The sequence below is a fragment of the Ochotona curzoniae genome, unplaced genomic scaffold (assembly GCF_017591425.1).
Source record: "Ochotona curzoniae isolate NIBS_2020 unplaced genomic scaffold, NIBS_Ocur_1.0 contig_3498, whole genome shotgun sequence".
Lineage (NCBI taxonomy): Eukaryota > Metazoa > Chordata > Mammalia > Lagomorpha > Ochotonidae > Ochotona > Ochotona curzoniae.
In genome coordinates this window covers 18,006,450-18,029,497 of record NW_024465885.1, presented here as the reverse complement: position 1 = coordinate 18,029,497, position 23,048 = coordinate 18,006,450, and the positions used below count along the sequence as shown (strand labels likewise).

Here is a 23,048-nt window from a genome sequence, read left to right as displayed (position 1 = left end):
AGGCAATTGAGACCATAAAAATTATTCAGTGTTATTCATTACTTAAATAAATAGGCAGCTAAGCCCTGGGATATTAGTGACCTAATCAAATATCATATCATTGCTTTCTGGATCTCAGTATAACATTCTTTACTCCTTCCTCTTGCTTGGTCTATGATCTATAAGTAGGAAGAATCTGAGATTATGTGATTTAAAATTTAGCATATTGCAGTGCGTAGAATTTTAAGGTAATTTGCTCAAGTTCCATGGCTATCAGCATCCTACATAATATCAAAACCTTTGGAACACATCAATCAACCCAGAGCTATGTTTTTAGGCAATCAAAAACTGCTGATCTTTCATCTGCTCAGAAAGCAAACTATGCTGTATAGCACTATTATCAGCTCTCCATTCTAGTGGAGGCATATTTTATCATCACTGCTTGATTTATGAGTTAGAGACTAAGCTGTCACTTGCTGACTAAAGATTCTTAAGTCATTCTCTGACAACTATGCATTGATTTTAGCTTAGATTCAAATATAAATCCAAATCAATTTGCACGGAAGACTGTGCTAGAAAGGTTAGCTCATACCCAAAACACATCTGAAATAGATACTTTCAATTTTTGTAACAGGCCATGAATATTTTGACATCTCTTAAATTAGTATATGATTTTAATGTGATTAGTCCTAAACTAGAAAGATTAGGTATTATATATGTCGTTCGGTATTTTCTCTCCTGTGTCTGCAATGTCTCCAAACTGTTAGCTTTATTTTGTTCCTTTGTAATGTCCTAAAGAATCACAATAATTTTATTAGATGCTTTTTACAGCATAATAGCTTGATAATTGTAATGTAGGATAGCAAGTTATTCAGTAAATCATGGAAAATCAAATATAAAACAGTACACCAGTGTGTATCAACCCATTGGGGGAAAATATGTGCTGAAATCACCTTAAACACTGTCTCTCATAAGATAAATGCTTTTTATGAAATTATAGATTCTATTTCTATAAAAAATTTAGAACTTGGCCAACTGAGGATGGTAGCATTACTTTGAAAAGATAAGCAGATGAGTTTAGCAGACTTTAGAACCTGTGCAATTAATGTTGCAAAATAAATCTGAGGTTTCCCTTTAGTTTGCACGTTGTTGTTACTCTGTACTGCTTTCTACAGAGGTGAGTCAGGTGTTTTCCTGCTGAAGATTAAAGTTTGGTTACAGGGACCGATTCGTTTTATTTACTTTTTAATTTGTTTATTTTTATTGGAAACACAGATTTACAAAGAGGAGAGACAGAGAGAAAGATCTTTCATCCACTGGTTCACTCCCCAAGCAGCCACAATGGCAGGAGCAGAACCAATCTGAAGGCAAGAGCCAGGCGTACTTCTGAGTTTCCAGTGTGGGTTCAGGGTCCCAAGACTTTGGCCCATCAAGGAGATCAATTTGCAAATCATAAAATGCAATTTGATGTTAACCATCAAATAAGACACAGAACAGCTACAGTGACATCACAACAAATATATTTTCTTTTTTTTTTTTTGCTTCTTTTATTTTTTTTCTTTTTAAAAAGATTTATTTTTTTAAAGATTTATTTTTTTTGTTATTAACATTGTATTATGTGATACAGTTTTATGAGCACTGGGGATTCCCCCCACCCCTCACACACCCCTCCTCCCATAGTGGATTCCTCCACCTTGCTGCATAACCGCAGCTCAAGTTCAGTTGAAATTCCTTCATTGCAAGCATATACCTAGCATAAAGTCCAGCGTCTTATTGTCCAGATAAGTTCAGTGGCCTCTTGGGGAGACCTTCTCTGGTCTGAAGGTAGAGCTAACAGAGTAAAGTTCCGGTCAGTTAAAATCCCCAACAAAACATCAGCATCAATATACAACGTTATGGAATTAATTGACATAGTATTGAGTGAACAATATGTTAAAAAATAATGCAAGTTCAATTTTTCAAAACATCTGGGTTGAGACAGTATCAATGACAGGTTCAAAAAATAACAAACAACCAAGCAAAAATTACAGGTTAAATCAAGGCAAACATGTGATATCTGACATAGTATTGAGTAGACAATATGTTAAAATTACATGTAAGTTCTTGACTACCTCCTGCAACTATTTCAGTGACACCTCATCAATTGAGGTGCGCAACGAGTTATTTTCAAATGAGCTTGATACAGGTCAGGAACAAATATACCCAGAATTTGTGAAACTTTAAGGTAGAAATTCCGCAGGTTTACGTGGTTGTACCACACATACATAATAAACAACATTGTAAGTTGATAACAAAACAATATGTCACTTAAAATAACAGTAATGAAAGGATTAGTGACAGAATCCTGATGAGAAATAAAAAACAAATGCAGCTCCTCATAAATTGTGCCACAAGGTTTGGATTCTACTGGGTCATACATTGCAGCTGACTGTTAAGAAAAAGTTGTCCACTGACCTTTTGACCTTTGAGTCTAAGTAATGTTTCTTTTAAAAATTAATTTTGTCATTTTAAGAATGTATATAAAATGCATAGATTACTCATTTTTCACAATGCAGCTTTGAAAACATAGGAGTTCCTCCAGTTCTCCTACTGCTTCCCTACTATCTATTCCCACTATATTTTTCCCATATTATTATAGCAACATATTATTTCACTTTACATCATCAAGCTTAATTTTTCAATATAGAGAAGTATAATGTCATATCCAGTAGAGGAAAAAGAAAAAATAAAGTAACATGACATAAAAATAGAGATCTTATCCTAACTTAGGAATTTAGAGGGATGTTATATACAATATGACAGTTTATTTCCTGTTTACTAATCTCACTTAAAGTGGTTATGATTTTGTGCTCTGTGTATTGCTTGTCACAGATTAGAGAGAACATATGATATCTGTCTTTCAGGGACCAACTTATTTCAGTAAGCATAATAATTCACATCTGGATCTAGGTTCCCCCCTACTCCAAATAGTAAGGTTTCTTTCTTTTTTATAACTGAGTAGTATTCCGTTGTGTGTGTGTGTGTGTGTGTGTGTGTGTGTGTGTGTGTGTGTGTGTGTGTGTGTGCATGTACCACTTTATTCAGTCATCAGTTGATGGGCAGCTGAGTTGGTTCCATATCTTAGCCACTGAGTTGCTCTAAACATGGTTGTTAGATAATCTCTCATGTGCTTATTTAATCTCAACTTGGATAAATTCACAGCTGTTCCATCTGGTAAATTAATAAGGAGGAGAAATCTCCATATTGTTTTCAATATTGGTTGCATTTCCCTGATGGCTAAGTGAATCTGAACATTTTTCAAATGTCTATTGGCCATTTGTATTTCATTCTTTCAGATATGCCTGTCATGCCCTTTGGCATTTTGTAAACTAGATTGCTTTTTGCGTTGTTGAATTCTTTGAGTTCTTTATAGATCCTGGAGAGTAATACTCTATCAGTTGCATATTTTTCAAATATTTTCTTCCTTGCTGTTGGCTGACTGTTCGCATTTGATCAGTTTCTTTGCAGTGCAGAAGATTTCTACCTAGATATAATCCTATTTGTTCATTCTTGTTTTAATTGCTTGTGCCTCTGATGTCTTTTTCAAGAAGTCTTGGCCTGTGCCTATGTTTTGAATAGTGTTCCATATGTTTTACTACAGACTTTTGTTGGAATTAGGTAGTAGATGTATACCTTTAATCCACTTAATGTTTATTTTTGTATAAGGTGAAACTTGGAGGCTTTTCTCTCAATTCCTGTACCTGTAGATGCAACTTTCCCAGTACCATTTATTGAAGAGAGTGTTCTTTCTCCCTCCATTGATATCAATTAGCTCATCAAAAATAAGTTTAGTATAGATATATGGGTTCATTTATGGAAGTTCTGTTCTGTCCCATTGACTTGTGTTTTTGGCTTATTCCAGTACCAGGCTGTTTTGATTAATACTACTCTGTAATGCATTTTGAAGTCCGGTGTGATGATACCTCCAGCATATCTTTTGTGGTTTAAGACTGTTTAGCTATTCAGAACCTCTTTTGTCTCCATATGAATTTTAGCATTATTTGTCTAGATCTGAAAATGTAATCTGTATGTTGATTAGGATGTGATTAAATCTATAGATTGCTGCTGGTAATAACAATTTGGTAATGTTGATTCTATCATTGGCAAAACACACCATATTTAGTTTGCCTGTTTTCTATTTCTTTCTTTAATGTTTTGTAGTTTTCATCATTGAGATGTCTCATCTGCTTGGTTAGGTTTATTCCAATATAATTAAGGTTTATTTGCTGATGTGACTGATACAAAAGTTCTTTCTGAGCCATAGAAATATTACTGTATACACACACTGTTGAATTTTCTAATTTGTATCCCTTTGATGTGTTTTGCTTGTCTACCAGCTTTGCTAAAACTGCCATGACTATATGTAATAGCAAATGTGACAATGAGCTTCCTGGTCCATACAATGCAAGGATTTAGCCACTCGGCCATCTCACTGGGCACAGTCCTGGATTTCACTTTTTTGGGAGAGTTTTTATGACAATAAATTTCTGTCTTGGTTATTGCTTATTATGTCTTCATGACTTAGTTTTGGTAGATTGTAAGTGTCTAAAAAGTGTATTCATTTCTTCTAAATGTTCCAGTTTATTGGCATATAGCTTTTTGTAGTAATTAGTGATGATTCTTTGTATAGCTGTTATATCTGTTGTTACATTTCCCTTTTCCTCTTTGATTTTATGGAGTCAGGTCTTCTATCTTTTTGGTGTTGTTGTTGTTGTTCATATGAGTTGGGCCATTGATGGATAAATTTTGTTAGTTTTTTGTTGTTGTTGTTGTTTTTCAGTAAATAGCTCCTCCATTTATTGATCTTACATATCTGTTTTTTTTAATAAAATTCATTTCTAATACTAGCTCTTTCTTTTTGTTAATATGGAGTTTGACATTCTGTTGTTTTTCTAGGTCCTGGAAATGCATTGAAAGATCATTTATTTGATGCATTCTAATGTATTGACAAAAGCCCTAAATTTGAAAAACTTTCCTCTCAGCACTGTTTCTACTCTGCCCCAAATTCTTTGTTATATTGTTTTGCCATCTTCTTTCATTTCCAGGAATTTTTAACTTCCTTTTCTATTTCTTATGTGACCCACTGTTCATTCAGAAACATAGTCTACATTCTCTGTGTGTTTATATGTTTTATGAAATTAAGAAATTCTTAGTTTCCTGTTTCCTGGTGGTCATAAAAAGATGCATGACATAATTATCTTGAATTTATGAAGATTTGCTTTATGCCTTGGCATTTCCTGAAAAAAGTTCCATAAACTAAAAAAAAAAAAAGAATGTGTGTTCTCCATTTGTGTGGTGAAATGTTCTGTAGATATTCGGTGGGTCCATTCAATCTGTAGTATAGGTAAGTCACTATTTGCATTGATGATAGTGGCATATTGAAATGCCCCATTATTATTGTACTGAAGTCTATGCATTTAATATATACATATACTTTATCTATTATATGCATAATATATCTTATATATTATATATGATATATATGGATATATATGTTTATATATTATATATAAACAGTTGCATTTTATATATAAGCAGTTTTAAAAAAAATATTTATTTTTATTTGAAAGGCAGCTGTACAGAGAGGAGGAGACACAGAGAGCAAGATCTTCCATATGTTGATTCACACACACAATGGCTGGAGCTGAGCGGATCCAAAGCCAGGTGCTCGGAGCCTCTTCCTTGTCTCCCACGTGGATGCAGGATCCCAAGCTTTGGGCTGTTCTTGACTGCATTCCCAGGCAACTAGCAGGGAGCTGGATACAATCCAGCATCCATATCGGATTCCGATGTGTTCAAGGCGAGAAATTTAGCAGCTAGACTACTATGCTAAGCCCTGCAGTTGTTTTTAAATAGATGGCATCCTGCCATTTGGCGCATATACATTTACTGTATTCATTTATTCTTGTTTAATTGATCAAGGTACCACCACCATTCCATTCTTCATCTCTTTTATTTTTTTATGTTAAAGTGTGTTTTATATATTAGAGTGGCTATGCCTGCTCCTTTTTCCTTCCTACGGACATGGAATACCTTCTTACATTCTTTCAGTCTGCATGTGTCTTTGTTTCTGAGATTTGTCTCCTGCAGGCAGCTGATGGATTGTATTTTTGATCCAGTCGATCTGTGTCTTCGTTTCTTATTGTTTGATAATACAGCTTCACAGGCTCTGGGATCCCTTGGATATATTCCCAGGAGTGGGATTGCTAGGTCACATGTTAGGTTACTTTTCAGTTGCCAGAGTATTCTCCATGCTGACTTCTGTAGTGGCTGCCCCAGCCTGAAATCACTCCAGCAGTGGGGTAGAGTTCCTCTTTCTCCACATCCTTGCCAACAGCTGTTGTTGGTAGTTTTCTGTGTGTGGATCATTCTCACTGGAGTTGAATAGAACCTTAGTTTTTTTTTTTTTAATTTCCCTTTTTGTTAGGGAACTTGAACATTTTTTGTATGTCTGTTAGCCATTTGGATTTGTTCCTTTGAAAAGTGTTTGCTCATTTCTTGCCTGGTTTATTTGTTTTGTTGTTATGGTTATTCTGGAGTTCTTTGTATATTAGCCTCCTATTTGTTGTGTAGTGTGCAAAGATTTTCTCTCACTTTGTTGGTGCTTTTTTGCTTTATTGATTGTCTCCTTTGCTGTGCACAAGTTTCTTAGTTTGATCTAGTGCCATTTGTTTATTTTGGTCTTGACTGCATTTGCTTTTGATGATTGCTCTAGAAAGTCTTTGCCTGCATCTATTCATTCTCTTCTTCTCTATCTCTGTAACTTAGAGTTTCAAATAAACTAATACATCTTTAAAAAAAGAAAAAAATAATAAAGTATGAACAGATTTACATAATACCTAGAATTTACTAGGATGCTTTTTTTATACAATATAAGTTACACCCAGTACTACATACACACAAACACACACACACACACACACACACACACACACACACACACACACACACACCTCACATAGACATCAATGTGTCCCTGAGTACATTTTTCAATCATTCTGAAAATTTTATGTGAGGAAATAAGACTTTGCATATTAGGAAAAATTTTCTAGGTCACATGTGTATTACAGTGTTTTAGTATTATATAATGTTAACATTGTATAAGTAACATAGAAATAATGTGTAATTAGTATACAAATAATATGTCATTTTAGGAAAACTTAACATCTTAGTACGAGTCTAAATATTCATATACAAATATTCACCCTCTGTGCAAATGTGATATTAGAACTGGTAGATGTTTAAAAATAAATATTAAGTATGGTAAATTTTCAAATCCACTTTGTGGTCCCATGCATCCTGAAGCTTTAGTGAGAAATCTCCTTTTTCAAATTCTGTTTGAAATGATCCATCTATCATTTTTTGAAAGTATAGGAGCTTGTAAATGAGACTGACAGTTAGCTTGCTTTTTCTAAAGTCTGAGATTTCTCACACTGAAAAATTACCAAATTACAATACTGTTGGATAAGAATTTCTTTTGCCAAAAAGAAAGGCCTCACATTGAAACTGTGTAGTGGAATGTTTACTGTATTTCACATATATTCTTCAGTACTTTGACTATTCTACTTATGGCTCACAAAATTAATCATCATCATTCTGCTGCTTATATTTGTTTATACACATTTTTGCACTTTGGTTACAAATTCAAATGTTGTCATGATCATCTTCAATGACTTCTCAGAGCCAACACATGATACGTAAGTCACTTACACAGTAATTTAATAAAATGGTTTCAATTGTGTACTTCTGATAAACCTAAAATGAACAACTTGTGCTCTTCCTTATTATGATTTAAAGCTCTGCAAAACTGCAGGCTTTTGTTTTTTCATATATGAAAGCTTTAACTTAGGGTCAGTACCATTCAAGATGTCGTAGTGATTTTACTTATCTGTTTTTATGAATAATTCTCAGGACTGGAAATGTGCATACTGTTAAACATTGTGGGGTAGACTAATGGAATTCATACAATTTTATTTGTATATTTAAAGATACTGGAATTCATATCCATATTTGATCATGATTTAAGCCTTCAGAAAATTATACACTTCTAAAAGAATATACTTGAAGTTTTACTCAATTTCTTAATTACAACACAGCATAGCACAAAGTGAAAAGCAGTTTTATATGTATAGGAATAAACATATAAAAAATGAGTGTGGGTGCCTGGATTGTGGCAAAGCAGGTAAAGCCTATGTCTACTGGCATCCTCGATGGCACGGGTTTTAATTCCTGGCTCCTCCCCTTAAGCTCCAGCTCCTTAATAATGTCCCTGAGGAAAGCAGTGCATGACGGCTAAAGTACAAGAATGGATGGAACTCCTGGATACTGGCTTCAGTCTGTCCCAGCACTAACTGTTGCAGCTATGTGCGAACTGAACCTGCGAATGGAACAACTCTCTGTCTCGCTTTCTCACTTCTGAATCTCCATCTTTTAAATAAATCAGTTAATACTACAAAAGTGAATATGAGATCATAAAACAAATGTTAGTACATGGTTCTAAATGAAAAAAAGAATGTAAATATTACATATGAATAATTCAGAAGACATGGAAAATGGAACCAATAAGTTTATTTTTTTTTAATGTTTAGTTTTATTCAAAAGTTAGGTTTACAGTGGTATACCCACTTCAAATGGCTACAACCAGCAAAGCTGAGTTGATCTGAAGTCAGGAGCCAGGAGCTTCTCCTGGTGTCCAATGTAGATTCAGAGACCCAAGGACTTGTACTATCCTCTACTGCTTTCCCAGTCCTAAGCAGAATGCTTGATCAGAAGTGAAGCAGCCAGGACACGAACTGGTGCCTATATGAGATGCTAGCAATGAGCCTGTTGAGCAAATGCACTGGCCCTGCTAAGGTTATTCCGGTGCAAACACATTTTAAAATTCATGCATAGTTTTGTTTTTGTAATATATTTTTCTATGGACTTCTAATTGTCCTTATATGGATAGATTTCATTTTTTCCCTCAAAATTAAAAAAAAAAAGTGATTTTGTTTTTCCCAAACTTGATGTACTCTTGTTTAAGGTTAACTTCGTATATCATGTGATGAATTTCATTCATTTGGTAGCTATTTGTCACACCTCTCCATTGTGGGTAGCTCAGATGAAAGGCTGAATCATGTAATGCAAGGTGTTCAAAATCAAATACATATAATTTTTTGAATGTTGGAAATTTTAATTTGTTATTTAAGTTGTTAGAGATGTATTTACATGTTTCATCTGAAGACAAATAAAATATTGAGACATTTTTAGTCTGAAATATCTAGGAGCATATTTATAGTAAGTATGTAGGGAATAAAAAATAAATATAAAATGTAATTTATATTAATTTAGTGTAATCAATTGACAAGATTCATATATTTACATAACCATTAAAATCCTACATAAATATGGAATACTTTGTGTAGCCAACTTCTCTTTAGTGGTGAAAAGAATCAATATTTATTTTTAAATCCTTCATAAGTACCAAGTTTATCTGCTTTTAAATGGTACATTTTACAGAAACCTAATTACAATTTTAATCATCCTATTATAGTTCTATTTTTTGCACTGTGAAATTTTAGAAAACTTGCGGTTTTCAGAGAGAAGATACCATTTAAGTATTTCTTTATAATATTTTATATTAAATATGAAAAAAAGGATTGTAAGTCATCCTCCCCTAGGTCTAAATATTTTAGTGGTAATAAGCACAGCAGTTTTAGAAAATCAGTAAGAATTTAGTATATTCCAAACTTGTATAATTTTCAAATAATCATTTAGGAATAGCAAATTATATTTTTAACTATGGGTATTCACCTTCTGTGACACTTAAAACACATTTTTAAAGTCTAGGAAATATACAAAATATTTTTTTTTCTAGTTGTGTTAACTTGATTGTCATATAGCATTTAATAAATGCCTACCTTGCGCCAGGTTATAACAACATATATTATTCCATTCAATTTTCTCAGAAGTACATTAATATTTCAAGATGGTGTTAATGAAAGAATGGTCTTACAGATGAAAGAAAAACAACTTCTGAAGTGAATTTTAAATCATTGTGCTTTGTGATTACAATCCAGGTTGACTTTCAACATGACCTTGAGATTGTTTATAAAAATAATAAATAAGGTTCCAACACTTTTTCACACTACCACACTATGTAAAAATCATGAAAGCTGAAAGATGAGAAAAATAGGCAGATTTACAGTATAGTTCATAAATTTGAAATAGGATAGTATCTTCTCATATATTTATTTGTTGAAGATTCGCTTTTCCTGAGAGTGAAAATATGGTGTCAGTTATTTCTTTCGCGACATTACCTTTTTTCATCTTTGAAAAGGTTGAACAGATTCATGCATTATACAGTATGCAGGTTACCAACCAAGTCCTACTGCAGTGATAGGGGTGATTACAGCTGTCAGTTCTTTCTGCATAGGAAAGCATCCTCATTTCGGCATTACACAAACAGACTGTAAGTATCCAAACCAAAACAAATGGCATTCTTTGTGTGATGAACAGTGTTAAACTAGTAAACTTGCCATTTGAAGAAACATATTTTCTAGTCACTGTTGAGAAGTAAAATTTAATTTGCAACTTTTATGTTGTAAATGAACAAACAAAACCAAAAACAGTAAATGTGTCACAGGAAGAAAAAGGATTTTTAGACTGTTCGGAAAAGGAAAGTTTTATCTTTAAAATCTTATCTTATCCACTTTCACATGAGTATTGTTTTTTAGTGAAAACTCTATAACTAGGGATTGCTCACATCTGGCTTATTTGAATGTTAGAACTACAGGCCTTCCTTATACTAAACATGAAGAAAGTCAATGAAATTGGAAAAAGTGAAACACGTTCTATAAAATTAGGAGTAATTGCTCTTATTTGCAACTGGCCTCCAATAAATTGTTTATTTTTAGGCAGTTGTCTAGTGTATCATTCTTCCTCTATTTTTGCATGGTGGAGACTGGTTTGCCTTGCTTTTAGCAAAATCAGCCCCAAGTGCCAGGATCAGATATCTGGGAAATTGTTGTTTTTGTTTTCATTTCAATCTTGGTGTAAAATTCAAGGGTTTGTTTTCTAGTTTTTGAAATTTTGTTTCTCTCATTTTCTAGATTAAAATATGTTCACACAGAGACAAGAATGACATTAATGGCAAATTACTAAAACAACACAAACAAACAAATTAAACAATACATTTTTGATATCAGATATAGCAATCAAATTTTATTTTTAAAATAGACAAAAATTGCTTATATATGTTCTATGTTACCCTTAATACTTTCAATAATATCACTCTCCTCTTGCTCTAAATTCACTCATGTCTCCCACACATTTTTTTCCCTGAACAAATTATAGCTAGGGCAGCCAGATGGCCATGGACAGAAAACAGGACACCTCTCATTGCCTGGACAGATTTCAAAATTGACACAGCATCAGCACACAAATGAAGCCAGATAATGTGGCAGAAACAAGGTGTCTGCCTCTTAATGTGTAGAGTGCAAAAGCTGAAAGAATAGAATAAACTTTCATGGATAGTTCTGGTTTGCAGATATATGAGAATAAAATTGTGATGAAGTGAAGGTTTGTACTGGGATAAAAGCCAGCACACTGAGATGGTGCAATTCAATGTCCCAATCTTGGCCAACCATTTCTACCTTTTTCTTGAAGGAACACTTAAATCCAATGTTTAATTCAGAAAAATTAATATTAAGGTAGGTAACTTCACTACAAACCATTGCCAGATATTCTTTAACAGAGTGTTTAGTTACTTTTAAAGCTGTGGAATTAAAACAAATAATGTTTGACCTTTATTAACAAGGTTCCCTCTTCATGCCTCAGCTGTTATCCATAACACCTGTAGCAAATTGCTATGGTGTTCTTACACAAAACCAGATCTCTTGCAAAATTGATGAAAAAAAAATGAAGAACAAGGAACATAGAATATCACATTTCTGTTAGGTGTTTTCCATGACTTTCTTTGGATTGTGGAAAATGTGCTTAAGTTCATGGTTATCTCAATAGCCACATTTCTCCAAGCAGATGGCTGTTGTAAAAGGATGATATTGTGGGAGTAAAAACCAGGGCAGGGGACCCAAAGGAGAGATCTAACCCACTTGAGGCTGATGATGTACTTGTTTTGATTTGCCAATGATCATACAGGAAATAATCCCAGGAATTTTTGTCTACAACTCTTCAAGTGTGCAACAATAAGTAAAAGAAAATGTTGGAGGTGGAAGAGAAAGTTGATAGGCAATGCTACTAGCATATATAGTGTTTAGATGGTGATATTGAAGAGAACAAAATTTTAAAATTAAAGAAAACATGGAAGGAGATATGGAGATTCTATAGGTAAGGCGGTAGTTTTAGGTAGATTTGACAAAAAATATGAAAATTTGCAAAAAAAAAAAAAGTGGAAAGTTCATGTTCATATCTACTTACCTAAGTTGTGTCCAAGTTATAAAAAGTGGCCTTGTTTGAAGAAACACAATATCCAAAGCTCTAGTCTACGCAACCACTCAATTGTAGAGACATTATTTAAACCTAAACAGCCCGATTTAACAATGCCTAAGCAATTTTTAGTGTTTGTTTTTTTTTTTTTTTTTGCTAAAATACTATCTGCTTGTGAAATCAACTGCTCTCACAGTAGGAGTGTGCTTTCCAAAGTATGTGACTTTTCTGACTTCTCACTGAGGGTGCCATGAGAAGTTGGTTTGGTTTTAGTTTTCCTTATTAAAAGAAGAGAAAGAATATGTCATTACTTATTTTATCTGTCTAAGAATTCCAAAGGTTGCACATCAGAAGGTCATGGCTCATTCCAAATGTTAAACATATGCCTTTAATTAAAGCTGAATACGTCCATAGGTTACAACATATCATGGATCGTTTCCCCAATTTAAAACAATGAAGCACAGTCCTATTTTACAAATATTAGGAGCCCCATTTTAAAGATACATGGGTCATTTCTTATAATTTATTGTTTGGCCAACATATTTTAATAGTCTTTCATGAGTAACAACTGCTAAAGCTCAAAAGATATCAGTGTGTTAAGGCACACTAACAATCAGTTCCCAAACAGCACGGGTTATGTTGTTTCCCAAATTTAAAATTCTATTTGAAAGAAGAGAAAATTTGGCAACACATTGCATGTGAAATGTGTAGAGTTATTTGCCTTAATTTCTTCAAAATAAAGAAAATCTCCTATCCAAATAATGTGGAAACGAGAAAGGAAGTAACTACCTTGGCATTTGCTTAAATAATATGTGCTGATGAGAACAACATATTATAAATAAATGTATCAACATTTCCATAATCACATTTGCATCCTTTACTTAATTCATTTATGGTCTAGTTCATTTATTGCTAATTCTTAGTGCTGACTCATTTAGCCAATATTTACCTAACATCTATTGTGAATACTGAAAACTCAGGATTTATTTTTGTGTTATTTTTATAGTCCTGAGTACTTTACACCAAACCACAATTCCTTTTCCCCCAATCAGATATTCATTTTATGAATTACAATTCTTCTTTGTAACCATTAAAAACCAATACCTATTAATTATTCAGAATGGAATTTCTGTGTAGGAATATCCGTAATTCAGCTAGGAAACCAACTAGTACTCAAATAGTAAAGAATGCAAGAAAACCATGAACAAACACCACAAATGTTCACTGGTGAAATTCTTGTAATTACTAACACCTTATCTTGGCAACACCAACAAGGCTTTTGGTGTAGCCTAGATGAAACTGCTGAAACCACTGGTAAAAGAATACATTCTCCACTGTCTCTCATTCCCATTTTGAAATCATGGGTAGAAATATTTAACAAGCCCATGTTCTAGTTGCCAAGAGGAACCATAGAAAATAAATAATGATCTTTGGGTAGCTGTGTATTCCAATAGAGAAAGATCACTCCTCAGAATCCAAATTGGATGAATACTTTTAGGGATGCTAATATTGTCACTATTGTTATAATGCCATAATGTTTTACTATTTTAATTTTTACATTGTCACATACACAAATATTTAGCATAAAAATTTAGCTTCACATGGTGATTTATGATTTAGTGTTGAACCAGAAACATAAATCTTCATGAACACTCCAAGTACCACCTATGTTTTATACAGCACTGGAATCTCACTCTTTCCTCCTCTTCCTCTCTTCTTTCCTGTTTCTTTTTTCAGAAGAAAAAATGATATAGAAACGTGGACATACAAATAATTACTGTGATTTTTTGACACTTTAATATCTTTTTCTTAGTTTGATTTTTTTTAAGTTTATATTATGTTCCATGATATAGTTTTATAGGTATAGTTATTCCCTTCTCTACCCCTTCCTCATTCTTATTCCCCCAAACCCAAGATCCACCCCTAGATTATAAAATAGTGTAGTCCTTCAGCAACAGTCACAGTCCAGCAATCTGCTTTTTAAGCGTATCAAGACACTGCAGGTGTAGCTAATGGTAGAAAATCTGGTACCCTTTGTCAAGCTGACTCTAACAGTTGATTCAGTGTCTTCTTTTTATGTGGGAATAGAGATGTGCATTTTTCTAAGCAAAGATTTGAAGATTTATTTATCTATTTGTGAGACAGAGAAAAAAGGGGAGGGAGAGAGAGAGAGAAAGGGAGACACACGCACACACACCCAGAGAATGATTTGTGGTTAATTCTCCAAATTACCTCCATGGGCAGGTCTCTGCCACCATGTGAGACACCCAGATTGAGCTCTGGCCTGCTAGCTTTCAGTTGGTTACATTTGGAGACTAAAACAGTAAGTGGAAAATCTCTTATACGTTTGGCTCTGCTTTTCAAATAAAATAAAAGTAAATAAATAAAATGTAAAACATTTTTAAATGTTGACAATCAAATTTCTTAGATTTTCTTTGGAGAAAGTGATTAAACACAGCATGGGAGTATGTTATATGAGAAAATTTAACAAGTTAATCGAAACCATTTTCATTCCATTTCTATGAAGATTTATAAGTTCCCTGGCATATCATTTGAATTTTATAATATGAAGCAAGGAGAATGGATGCTAATTAGTATGACAAATATAACAAGTTAATTATACAGGACTTTAAACTTTATACAAGACAAGGGGAAACAGAAATATAGTGTGCAGAGCTTGCTAAAAGCAATTTCTTCTTTTTTAATGATAGTAATGTACAGATTTTTTCCTCATAAATTGTTAGGAGAATATACAGAGATTTCTTTTGATGGCACCATGAGCAATATTTAAGGTGATACAATTATCAATATTCATGCATAATTAATTACAGGAAAACATTCAGAAAAATTGCAGCACTATATACCACCAGTGAGAGAAAATGGAACTTGAATTAACTTGTATTTTCTTTTTTCTTTTCTTTGCATTTCTTTCAATAATTTTGGAATGCTGTTGCAGAGGTAAACATTTATTCTAATCTCGCAAGTTTTTGCAATATATTTAGGACTTCTTTTATATATATACACATATATACATATATATATGTATATATATATAATGTGTGTGTGTATGTGTGTTAGTTGAAAGGCATTTAGGGTCTGGCACAATAGCCCAGCGGCTAAATCCTCTCCTTGCATTCATTGGGATTCTGTATGGATGTCAGTTCTTGTCCCAGCTGTTCCACTTCCCATCCAGCTCCCTGCTTTTGGCCTGTGAAAACAGCAGAGGATGGCCAAAAACCTTGAGACCAGCATCTGTGAGGAAGACTCAGAAGAATCTCAGTTTCTGACTTACATTCAGCTCAGCTCTGGCCATTACAGCCACTTGGGGAGTGAACCAGAAGAGGGAAGATTTTTCTCTGCTTCTTCATATGAATCTGACTTTTCAATAAAAATAAATTTTTCAAAAAAAAAAAAAAAGAAAAAAAAAGAAAGGCAAAGAAAGAGAGAGAAAGAGAGAGCAAATCTTCCACCCACTGTTTTACTCCCTGGATAATTACAACAATTAGGCATGGCCAATGGAATCCAGGTGCCAAAAACTCCATCTGGTTCTCCCAAATGGGTAATAGGGGTAGCTGCCTCCCTAGCCGCAGTAACCGGGAGATGGATTAGACATGCAGCACTAAGAACTTGAACTGGGATAGACATGTGATGCTAGTGTGGGCTTTAACCAGCTGTACCACACGAGCAGTCTCAGAAAATTGGCTTTTTAAAAATTTAACAAACAAACAAAAAACCTAAAGCAGAAACAAAAGTTTTGAATGGGTACTAAAAGTGCATTGTTAAACTTCAAAAACTACATGAAGAAGCATCATAAAAAATATATCTTCCCCAGTCAGAATTACCTCTTCTGCTCCCATAAACCATGAATTTTATGAGTTGCCTATTTGATGTGGGTAAGGATTCTCTAATGTTTATAATACTTAAATATAAGTCTTTGTTTTTATAGAAATGGAAGATTTTAATCGTGCTATCCTATGGCTTACTTTTTTGGAAATCTTGCAATGTGTTCTGAAGATCTTAAGAACACTCTTGCTTATGATTCTGTGCTTCTATGGTGGTAGTTACCATGGATGGAGTAGGTTTATTTAATTAGTTCCTTATTAATAACAAGCTGTGGCTGCAATGAATAATTTTGTACAAATATCTTTTCACAGCTGAGCATATGTATCTGTGTTAAGAAGTACAGAAAAGAAACTATTGAGCCAAAACATATGCATTTTTAATTTTAGAAATTCCAGCCCACTTCCCTCAGCAGAAATCTTACCACTTTGCTGTCTGGAGGCATTCCTTGAAAGCATTCATTTTCTCATCAGCTTTCCTTTGCAAACTGTTATCAAGTTTCAAGATCTTTGATAAATGTTTAATTTGCTTTTTATTCCTTTTTTAAAGTTTTTTTTTTTTCCATTGGAAAGTCAGTTACACAGAGAGGAGGAGAGACAGTGAGAAAGATCTTCAATCTGATGATTCACTCCCCAAGTGAGCATAACGGCCGATGCTATGCAGATCCAAAAACAGGATCCAGGAACTTCTTCCAGGTTTCATACACGGGTGCAGAGTCCCAAGGCTTTGGGCCGTCTTCGACTGCTTTCCCAGGTCACAAACAGGGAGCTGGATGGGAAGTAGAGCTGCCGGGATTAGGACCGGTGCCCATATGGGATCCTGGGGCGTTCAATGAGAGGACTTTAGCTATTAGACCACGCCACCGGGCCCCTACTTTTTTATTCTTTAAAATCTGTCCTGCTTAAACACACTTTTAATCCAATTGAAGTAATTCACTTAGAATTGTAGGTAAGAAATTTGTACAGAAGTAGGAAAACAGCTGTATGAGCACTAATTGTCATCCCAATGGAGATTGTTCAGTGTGAGAAGTAATGTTATTACAATGAAAAAAGAAGACAGCAAGAATAGGCATGGTAGCATATTGGGTAAGCCACTCCTTACACTCCCACATGCCATTCATTATCAGAATGCTTAGATCCGAGTCTATTTTGTTTCCTATCCAGATGTCTTCCAATGTAGATATTAAAGTAATCAGGTCCTTGATATCCATAGTGGAGACACTGTTGGAGACACTGGCTCCTGAACGTCACTGGGTCCAGTAACAGTTCTCCATCGCTAGACCTTTCTAATACATCCATTTTGTTTTGAATGGAGGACTCCATGTGACTATTAAGAATGTACTGGGCTTGCTGGGGAATAAAATTTCCTAGCAGACCACACTTAGAAGTTGAAAAGTGAGAGTAACAAATGAACATGCGCTAATCAAATGAATTTAAATAAGAAAGAACAAACTACTGAATTAATAGTGTAAATGGCATTTTCAGACATTATGAACAATATTGTTCATAGAAGCAAACAGGGAAGTAGGGGAGTCTGTGTTTTTATAATCTGACTTTGCACATTCTATACAATGTTGCTTCCTTCAGTGTATGTGTCTTTATCTGTCTTTCTGCCGGCAAGTTGCTAGCTTGCCCAGTGTTTGCCTCTTTCTCCATTGTGGTGTGCTGGGTTCCTCTGGAGGCTGATTCTATAAAGAAGTTGATCATGTTGAATGAGGATTAGGGATATTTGGGATCCAACCTAGAGGTAGGAGAAAGATGAAGCAGAAGGGCATGAGACCTGATGAGGATTGCATCTTTGCCCAAAATGCAAGAACTGGAAAAGGCTTTCAGAATGACATTGAATTGTGCCAGGTGGGCCAGGTCTTTCTCACGTTAGCAACATCAGGCATTGGACAGCCTTCAGAATAGTACGTCAAAGGATATACTCTAGAAAGGCATTAACTATGGTCTGGGTGTTCTGTGCAACACTGGGAAAGATGAAAGCTCTGCGCTCTCTGCTGAGAGCATCACATTCTGAAGGGCACCAAGTCCTCCAAGAGCAGCTCACAGTGACAGCTTTGTATGTCAACAATCACTTCAGATCTCTTCTTGTACTTTTGGCTAAGATCAAGTGTAGTATCTGTTCTTATCAGTTTAATATCGGATATGCCCTCTACCAAGGGCAATAAATTAAATGGATTTTTGGATTCTGTAGTTGGAATAGGATCTACTCTGTCCACCCCTTGTATCGACCTGGTATGGTAGTACCTCCAGGAACTATGCACCTCCCCATAAAAAAAAAAGTCACTTCAGAAACATTATTTAAGCTAAAACATAGAAGAATAAAATTTCAGATACCAGGATACTTTAGGTTAGCATGATTTTATTACATGAGATATAGAGATGTGGTTATTCCATTGGATTCTTCCACTACTTCTTACTATAACCTTCGGTTTCTTCATATAAAGAGTTGATGATGATATACACTTCATAAAGTTAGTATACAACTTAAATATATTTTATACAAAGAACTTTGCTTATTTCTTTATACATAGTGAGCATTCAGCAATAACCCTAAACACTTGAAAAAGGCAATCACCAATACTTACTATGAATATATATAATAACTACACAATTATTACATTTTAATATATAAAAGTATGCTAATATATTATAATTATTATTAACTTTTTTGTTTAATTATAATACCTTAATAGAATTTTTTTAGGAAGAAAGAGAAAGAAAAAAGAGAGAAAAACAAGGATTTCTTAGAATATGTTGTTTCACTGCTTTTAATTGCTTAAGTATAGTGTATTATGGTGTTGATTACTTAAGCATATTGTTTTACCATACTTTATTGTTCTATAATGCCAAGTATGTTATATTCTTGTGATAGAAAAACAAAGGATTTTTGTAACTTTTTTACTCTTTAGTGTTCACATTTATGGAATGATATGGGTAGCAATTGTGTCTGGACTCCTTTCATGGGAAGTTAGAGACTCCCAGCTTGTTTTCTAGGTCTCTATTGCAGACAGAAATGAATAGAAAAATATAATGCTCTTGAAAAAATCAAAATCCATTGAGAGGACAAACCACAGTGTTTCATTCAGTCACACTTTTTAAGAGGAAAATTATATATTGGAGGTCATAGAAGGAGATATGGTTCATTCATCCAGGTGAAAAAGTGGAGATGAAGGAATTAGATGTTCAAACAAATTATGCTTAATATAGAGTGGGAAAATATCCACAGTAAAGAATATCAAACTAGCATAGCAAGTAATATCAAACAGCATCAAGAGCATAAAAAATGATGTTAATTCAGTAAGGGTTTTAAAAAATTAAGATCAGAGAAAGATAATTTAGAAATGCATGAAGATGCCAAGCAGCCTAGACAATCTTCCCAACAATAACAACCACCACCAAAAAATCCAAAGAACTTGTATAAAGTATATTCCATTGCTTTAATCATCTGGGAATTTTTGTTGAGGAACATTTTCCAGACTTCATTCCATACCTGTCACCAGGCTCTTCCCATCCACAACTTACTTTGCCATTGATTTGTTGCTGAATATACTCCGTATAGCCTGATTCCTATCAACTCTTTCTTTTTGTGAACCCACTGTTAGTTTTAATGCACAATTCTAGATGCTTTTATGCTTTTCATGGGAAAACATTAAGTAGGCAAAGGAAATGATCTGCATACTGTTCCAAGAAAGCATGCTTTTCTTCCCACTTATCCTCTTAGGAGCATCAAATTAGTGCTAATAGACCACTTGCTGGTAAGATGATGCTTGAGAGCACCCAGCAGAATTGTCATGGAGAATATCTTAGAAACCGCATAAGCATATCATATATTGATAAAAATTAGGACATGCATAATGAAGGTGTTTTTACACAGCCACACAGAGACCACTTCAGTGGTGCTTAAATAAAATATCTGAGTGCAACATCACTGAAATAGAGTTCTTAAATGATCATACTTTAGTAACAATCAGTTATATAGCTTTTAAGGTTGCACAGGTTCCTTATGGTCTTTCTGTCACTTCTAATTTGAGTCAGTGAGGGATTACAAACAAAAAACAGATTAAAACAGGAGACATGTTGTAAGCGATCATCATTCAATATTCCAGACGCTCTCAATGGGATCCATGGGAAAACTCCAACATTGTGTCCTTTTTAACTACAATTGAAAAGCCCAGACAGCTGGATGAGAAAACAAAGAACTTTTACTTAAGAGTAAGACAATTTTCCAATTGCTTCAGTTAATCCTCAAAATTGTTTATCCCTCAGAATTCAAATGAAATATCATAGTGTACAACCCACCCAATGTGTTTTAGCAATATAGAAAACCTTTCTTTAAAGAAATCATATTTGTCATATTAATAGTTTATAGCCAGTATAGAGCATTGCATGCACATTTCAAATGATTGAATTCCTCCTACCCCTTTGCTTCCTCAGTAGTCTAGACCATTTCCTACCTATTCTAATGTGTGGTTTAAAATTCTGTATTCTTCTGCTTTATATTTTCACAGCTCCTTATTGTAGTTAAAGTGAACTACTGAAAATGAAAAATTTATGTTCATTCTCTGCTTAATTTTTAACATTACGACTTGCAATAAAAAGGGCACTTTTTGTATCTTCTTTTTCTGCTTTTCCTTGTCTTGAATATTTATGTATTCAAATTCTGGAGGGAGAGTCAAAATGTTTTACACAACAAAATTCAGACTCCTTTTCAAAAGTAGCTAGAATTGGATTATGTGGCTTCTGATATTTTCAGACTTCAACTGAAGTTGTGGTTATAATTGCTCATTTTAATTTCAGTGAAACTTTCAACTCACATGCCCCACGACAGCATCCGCTCTTGCCACCATTCCTTTCCGTCATTTTCTACAATGTTTACCCCTGGGACATTCAACCAATGGTTTGGTATAGACAATATTATTATCTTGGTCTGATACATGATGAAAGGAAATCCAATATGACTAAGGAGTTTGCCCAAAGAATGATTAATCAGAAACAAATGAGAAAATAACAATTTAAGTGCTCTACTACCAGATTTTAGACTCATTCTCTGTCATGAGACCTACATCCTAATACTATTCAAATCTAGTTTTAGCTAGAATGTCTGAGAACTTTCCCCTGATCTGCTGACCAAAGGACCCTTATCAATCTCCCTTCTCTTCCTTATCATTTTTATGTGTGAGTTATTAATTTATTATGGTTATAAGCCCAACTTCTTTTATTTCCCCAATAAGTTTTAATGTTATAAGAGCAAAATCACCATTCCACACAGACCACATATATTGTCTTTTTTTTTAAAGATTTATTTAATTTTATTTGGAAAGTCAGTATACAGAGAGGAGGAGAGACAGAGAGGAAGATCTTCCGTCCAATGATTCACTCCCCAAGTAGCTGTAACAATTGGAGCTGAGCTGATCCAAAGCCAGGAGCTAGGAGCCATGAGATCTTCCAAGTCTCCCACACGGGTTCAGGGTCCCAAGGCTTTGGACTATCCTCAAGTGCTTTCCCAGGCCATAAGCAGAGAGCTCAATAGAAAGTGTTGCTGCTGCGATTATAACCAGCAGACTTATGAGATCCTGGCCAATGCAAAGTGAGGACTTTAGCCACTAGACTATGGTGTCAAGCCCCGTTTCACCAATTTAAATTAAAGTGGTCACTCTAGAAAATTTATCTTGAAATAAAAAAAGACACCGTAAGAGGAAGGAGGAAAAGAAGACATCAAGTGATTGTAAATCTTTAAATGATCTCAATTTTTTAGTTTGATTTTTTTTTTATTTTTCACTCTTACATCATTGTAACATCAAAAGGCTGTGATTTATCCTCCTTCCCTCCCCCTCCAGAAAAAAACCTTGCCTACATCAACACAAGCAACATCAATAAAAGCAATTTAAATTTGAAAACTGTTAAACAGGATTGAGTAGTCTTTTTTTTTAGCTTTTCCCTTTTCTTTCCCAAATTTATCCATTTCTAGGGTTTCTTATCTCTCTCATCCTCTCTCTCTCTCTTTCCATTTGCTTATTGAAACTATCCATCTGTAGTAACTTTCCAGTGCAGTGTTTCATCAGAGATATCAGAATCTCAAGATATTTTTTATTGAGTTTAAAGGAGGGTCCAGGCAGTATATCTAGTCTGATATAATATGCTGTGATCAAACTGACCTGAATAATATCGAAAGGATGTACTGGATGGTTGAGTGTCTGAGCTCATTTGTTTACAAACCATACAAAACTTCAGGCACCGAAACCCAACATGCATGCAGTACAATGGAAAGGGGTGGAATGGGCATTTATCTGACAAGTCATCGCCAGGAAAAACATTCCTGCATACTGGCCCATTTTTCTTCAGAATGTGTCTGGGGTGAAATGGAGCATCTTTTGTTTTACAGAAATAACTCAGGAGGTTGACAGTTGCATGATATATGTCCTGAAGGACTTGAAAAAAAGAGTAAAAACTTCTATAAACCTGAAAAACAAGTGACAGATCAATCTAAGTATAATACACCTTGATTAATATTTTTCTGATTTTCATAAAAAGATCAAGTGTAAATAATATGATTTATCTGAGGTGACTGCAGAAGAAATGATGAAAGAATAGGAAGAACCGTCCATCACATAACACCATGTGGGAAGAAACAGCATTCTGGAGAATGAATCAAAATTAACATCTATCACCTTCAGTCAAAGGTTAAGTTTGAAATTTGTGTTTATAACTGATCAAATATCTTGCAAAATCTATGTGTTACATAAAGGTGTGATTTTAAGT

General features: G+C 34.2%; 1 protein-coding gene and 1 non-coding gene across 4 annotated transcripts in view; both read left to right on the top strand.

Annotated features, from left to right (window-relative positions):
* The window catches only part of EPHA3 (EPH receptor A3), a 322,548-nt gene that overhangs the window by 26,382 nt on the left and 273,118 nt on the right, over positions 1–23,048 (top strand). The gene's annotated exons all lie outside the window — the stretch shown is intronic.
* LOC121156956 lies at positions 18,367–18,555 on the top strand. The gene has a single exon (XR_005883945.1). It is a non-coding gene; the product is annotated as a U2 spliceosomal RNA (small nuclear RNA).